This window comes from Rhinolophus ferrumequinum, chromosome 19, assembly GCF_004115265.2.
Source record: "Rhinolophus ferrumequinum isolate MPI-CBG mRhiFer1 chromosome 19, mRhiFer1_v1.p, whole genome shotgun sequence".
Classification (NCBI taxonomy): Eukaryota; Metazoa; Chordata; class Mammalia; order Chiroptera; family Rhinolophidae; genus Rhinolophus; species Rhinolophus ferrumequinum.
Window position 1 is genome coordinate 53,687,507 of NC_046302.1, and position 6,283 is coordinate 53,693,789.

Consider the following 6,283-nt stretch of genomic DNA (forward strand, 5'->3'; position numbering starts at 1 on the left):
TTTACATATGAAAAGCGGCTCATTTAATTATATGCTGACTGTTCCACCTGTGTGAAAAAGACGATAAAACAAACACGCGTCCGGAAGAACATACAACGTTCATAAGCCATCTGAAGCTGCGCAGCCTCTAGAGAAGAGGTGGGAAAGGCCATCGGTAAACTTGAAGTATCTTGTCGGTCCCTGTATCATCGAGTGTTAGGACTTAAAGGGACCACAGCATTCAGTTCAGTTCAACCAGCATTTCCTGCACATCTCCTGTGTGCCAGGCTCTGCTGGTTCCTGAGTGACTGCCGGCGGCTCAGAAGAACCTCAGCCCTCCTGGGGAACAGAGAACACAACAGCATAGTCCCAGGGCCAAAGGAGATGCAGTTATTAAAGGCAGTAAGTGGTACAGAAATACGCAAAGGAGGAAGTGACTAAGTCGGCCTTCTTGACTCAGGAGGAAAAAAAAAAAAAACCTTCAGAGAAGTATAAAATCTCATTATTATAAATTCAAATAAAAAAAAAGAAGTGAATTATCAAAGGTTACTCAGTACTCACTTAACTGGTGTGAGTAGGATTGAACTACAGATTTGTTTTTGTATCTACAGGAAGTCTGAAGATTTTTCCATGTTTTGTTTTTATGATTTTGTTCATCCCAGGGCCATATCTTTCAAAATGTAAATTAAAAATATTCCTATTTTTAAAATATCATCAGATCTGAATTGCCATTAGGTTAGAGAATTCTCTATCAATGCAAGGATTAGAATATTGTTTCAAAATCAAACCTGGGGAAATTCAAACTACTTTAGCAGGATTAAATATCCAACGTGGAAAGTATACAGTACAGAATTATTTGGTAACTCACATGTATTGAAATATCCCTAATAATCAGAAAAATGCCATGATTCTAAAATATTATCTCCTCAAAAGAGAAAGAAATAACATAAATTTATGAATTCCCTTTTGACACTAGGAATAAATTTAAATTATTTTTGATTTTATATAATTCTTTTGAACTGCTTGGGATTTGGCCATCTCGTCAATTGCTCGAATCCTAGCAACTTACAAAAAGACGGGTGTATTATTCAGGCTTCTCCTGAGAAACAGAACCAATAGGACACACGTACACAGAGCGATTTATTGAAAGTAACTGGCACACGCCATCATGGAAGCTGAGAAGTCCCCGTATCGGCAGTCCACAGGCAGGAGGCCTGGGAGAGCTGATGGTGTCCTTCCAGCACAAGAGCCAGCAGGCTTAAGACCCAAGGAAAGCTGATGTTTCCCTCTGTGTCTGAAGACAGGACCCAAACAACCGCCCCAGCTCAAGGTGTCAGGCAGGAGGAATTTCCTCTCATCCAGGGGAGGCCACCTGCTCTGGGGAGGGCAATCTGCTTTACTCAGTCTACCAATTCGAATGTCATTCTCGTCCAGACACACCCTAAATAATGTATGATCAACTGTCTGGGCTCCTTGTGACCCCCGTCAAATTGACACATGAAATTAACCATTGCCTGGGAAAGCTAGTTAACATCACTTTGATGAATGAAGAAAGCCATGAAAACAGACAAGACATAAATGTGTAAAGGCAAAGTTGTATTTAGGTACTGGATTGGAAAAACAAAATGTATAATTTCTCTCTAATGCAAACTAAAGGATATTTAATTAAAGGAAATTAATGAAAAATAATAATGGAACCTTGATAGCCTGAGCTTCCTGATTCTACCAAATGATGATCAAATGGCTTGGGAGGCCGACTCTGCCTCACAGAGCACATGGCATGTATGCCTCTCCATTTGGTTGGTGGGTGGCCTGTTCTCTTAGTCCAGGAGCATGAAGCTGAGGTACTGAACTTCCGCTGAGGCAGTGAACACGACCAGAAGACTTGTCACCAGTCTCTTCATGGGCAGCTGGCTGCCTTCCTCAGTCACAAGTCAAGAAATGGTTTAATTCCAACTACTTTCAATCCCTTTCCTCCTGAGAGCCTCGCCTCCCGTGGGATGCTACAGCTACTCTTGGAATTGCTGACATTCCCACACGCAGTACAAAATCTGGCTTATCTGCAAAACTTTAGGTTGTGTTCTCACACCCTGTTTATTTTAACTAACAGCTCCGCTCATTCTTCCTGTTCTTGGTTGCAGTCGCTTCTTTTCACAGCACCTCCTGACCTAATCCCCCACCCTGTTTTGCAACATTTACCAGTACACTTGGACAGATTTCATTCTACCTAAAACATAAAAGAAATGTGTGTATATGTCTGCAACTTTCAGTTGTTGTTCCAGTTGCTGTAACTATTAATGAGTCCTTACTAGTCATTATTTCATTTGTCTCCTAAGAATTATTCTGTGAGCATTACATTACCATCTATAAAAAAATATGTTTTTCCCCATTTTATTAAAAGAAAAAGCCATGATGATAAATCTCTAGAACGTAATCAACTTTCTGGGATCCATCCCTCAAAAATGTGACAGTTGATTTGCAAACACATGCCGGAGCATACACGGTTCCCAACTGTCCTAAGTAGGTGACAGGCTGAGATCCTAGGATGCTCGCCTTCCAGAACCTTCCCATCTGTGATGGGCAGTGACTTCCTGCACAGAGACTGTGGCTTCACTCACTCCTGTCTGTAGCTCTCTGAGCTCTTCTATGTGCAGCAGACGCAGAATTCAAGCACCTTCGTTAAGAACTGCATCTCTTGTGTCACAACCAAGAACACGCTTGTCTAAAGTAACAGTCAAGCGCTCTTTGGTGATTTGCTTTAGCTCCCGCATCCTGCATCAGGCACTCCTGGACCAAAATGAGAGTTCTTCTTATGCATCGCCAGGTAATCAGCATGATGCTGAATCTGAAGGTCAGGCAAGGCCATGACACCAGCCTTCAAATCAGGATTATTGACGTCCAGGTTGATCATCGGCTCTGCATTTTATTTAGCTGGATGGTCAGCATTTCTTGTATTATCAGGTATCAAGTCCTTGTATTTTTTTGCATTATCTCCATATTCAAGTCTAATGTCTAACAGGTAAACCAGGAAGCCAGTCAGTTGCTTCTTGTTGGTCTTGAATCTTGAATCAAAGAACTTGGGCCAGTCACTGCTGTGGCTGTTTCTTACTTTACCTCTGTCTTCAGCCTCACAGTGTCTGATTTTCTGGTCTTCAAGCCAAACAGTAAAGCTTCTAAATTCTGTTTTGTCTTTGTAGTTGACGCTGGCAGGGTTATGATGGTTAAGGAGAGTAAGCTTGTGTGGGAACACAGTTCAGGCTTCTCGCTCTGGTCCCCAGGGCTTCAGCGAAGAGAGGAGACATGAGGACATGTGGATGGCGCAGTGAGAGACCAAAAAATCTACTTTTTAAATCAAAATATATTATAAGCCCAGCAGTTACTTAAATAAAAACATCAAACACTTGGATAGCACTCACTACATTAGTCACTGTTCTTAATGCTTTACATATATTAATGTATTAAATCTTCACAACAGAACTATGAGGTAAGCACTATAACTATTTCCATTCCATAGGTAAGGAAACTGAAGCCAGAGATTCATTTGCCCGAGTCCTGAAGCCAGTATGAGGGGGGACCAGGATTAGGGACCCCAGAAGACTGATTCTAGAAACTGTATCCTTAGCCACCACACTGTACCACTTTTGACAGTCTGTGTCATAAGTTCCTAGGGCAAAATAAGACTCCTATCTTCATTTACACACTTGTAGCTCCTGAGATGCTAGAAATAATGACTTCTTGGTTTATACCCATTTTCTCCACACCACCATCTAGTGCTGTGTCAATTACAGTTGCCCACATCAGCAGACTGAGAAGAATGGAAACGTCTGGCTCCTCGGGGGAAAGGGGTTGGGGATTCCTCTCCAAAACACACATGATTTCTCTCTTGCCCCTGAGCATGTCTTTCCCCAAGAGAGTATGAGAAGACAACCACCCTGACCCAAAGAATGTGTTTCCTGGCGCCTGCCCTTCTGGATGTCTGTACTGAATTTTCTCCCCGGCACGTATCTATACTTGATCTCTTGACCTTGGTCCTCCTACTGCGCTCCCCTCAGGCTGGGATGCCAGAACATGTTTCTGTGATTGGCAAGGTTTCCTCTATCCTCAGCTACTTCGCATGCTCCATCTCCTTTCCTGTAACTGAAATCTCTGTAGGTCTGTAAGCAGAGACAATCTGTTCTCTTACATCCCAAGTACTTCAGGATCGTAACAGTGGAGTTATATCCTGCAGGTCTCCCAATGTCACATTGGAATGGAAACTACTGTTCCTAAAATAAAAACTCCACACTTCTGAGGCTCATGCCAACTAACTTCAACTACCCTCCCCTCCCTTGTAATAATCTATCAATGAGTTCTTCTCAGTCATTAGAGTCTTCTGTTGTATGGCTCATGCTTCCCTCCCCACCCTAACCCAAATTTCTTCAAGGGTGATCTAACATCATGGCCTCTGAATTCCTTGATGTTTTTCATCGTCAGTGATTTCCTTTACTCTGTCTCAGCCCTATTAATTTGAGCCCTTCATATTTCTGATCACCTGAAATTGATTCCTACCCGATACCATTAATACAAACATCCCACTCTTGTCATCTTGCCCACCTATCTGTCCAACTTGATTGCTTCAGTATTGTCAATGCAACTGTGTTTCAAGGGCATCAAAACCTTCAGGTCATTGACTGCTCTATTTGTCTCCTGTTCATTAGTCCCCTTTTATCTTCACTTCCCTTTTCATTGAGCTCAGATTCCATACAGTATCAGTTAACCACCATATAAGAATTACTGAAACTATATCCTAAACTTCCTTCCCTGTTGTCACACTTACCTGAAAAAACACAAACTCCAAATCCTTGCTAATGAAAATGTGGCTAATGAACCAGAATAACTGTAATTACCTGTAGTTTCTTAGACAAGAAGGATGTCAGGCCTCACCCCAGAACTAAAGAATCAGAATCTCCATGTTAACAAGATCTCCAGGAAATTCATGTGCAGAAGACTCCTTGTTAAAACAAATTCCTGAGCCCTTACCATGTAGGTGTTCCTCTGTCTTTCAAAAATTAATCTCTCCACATGCATCCTAAATCCCATTCTATCTTCTTTTCTAAAAAGCTATGAACTATGAAGCATTCCACTTCAATCCCTCCTCTTCTTTTGAATCTTCCCTTAATAATATAAGCATGATTTAGTCCAGAGTTCTCAATTCTGGCTGCATATCACTATGATACAGAAACTCTCAAAAACCACTGATGCTCAGACCAACTCCAGAACATAAATCAAAATTTCTGAAGATGAGACACAAATATAATTATTTTTTTAAATTCTCTCCAAAAACAGTAAAAAGATCAGTGGTAGTCAAGGTTTGGGATATGTGGGAGTGGAGGGGAAGGACAGGTGAATGGGTGGAGCACAAAGGATGTGTGTGAAAATATTCTCTATGATACTATGACTGATACACATCATTGTATATTTATTCAAATGCACAGAATGTACAACACCAAGAGTGAACTCTAATGTAAACTACAGATTATGATGTGTCAAATGCAGATTCATTAACTGCAACAAATGTCTCCCTCAGGTGGGAGCAGGGGAGATATATGGGAAATCTCTGTGCCTTCTTGACAGTTTTTCTGTGAACCTAAAACCGCCCTAAAAAATAAAATCCTAAAACAGCAACAACAATAACAAAAAAAACAAAACAAAAAAAAAACTTCTTAAGATAATTCTATTATGCAGCCAGGATTGAGAACCAGTAGTCTAGTCTTTTTACTCTTTAATAAAACTCTTAGTAACACATAAATCCCTCTTCCCACCTTTACTGTATCTTCCTGAAATAGACCCATTACCGATGACGGCCTGGGCTCTGGATTTCCTTAGAGCCTGTGACAAAAGCTAATGCATGAGCAATTTACTGAAAGAGTTTGATCCCAAGGAGCTGGAGGGAAGGACAAAGGGAGCAAAGCTGGAAAACAAGATGCCAACACAGGATGCATTATTAAGTTAGCCACCTTAATGTGTGACTGGTTACTCACTTCTTTGGGACAATCTACAAAGCTATATAAAAAGCATTCTAAAATCTCCTCATTGCTTGGTCCCACCTCTGGTATCCTGTAACATTTCCCCCGTCTCATTCTACACGGCACGTTCTCATTAAACTGACTTTCCAGATACTAAAAGACAGCACTGCGTAGCCATGAAGAGTGTACACTTAGGAGTTAAAGTCCTAGCACTGGAACCCCCATTTCTCCACTTTTTAACAGTTATATATTAGTAATATCACTGGTCCTCAGCTCCCTAACCTGAAATAGTCAGAGGT

General features: G+C 41.2%; 1 pseudogene; it reads right to left on the reverse strand.

Moving 5' to 3' along the window:
* Positions 1-2,519: 2,519 nt before the first annotated feature.
* LOC117011693 (RNA transcription, translation and transport factor protein-like) lies at positions 2,520-3,232 on the reverse strand (annotated as a pseudogene).
* Between the last annotated feature and the right edge of the window lie 3,051 nt (positions 3,233-6,283).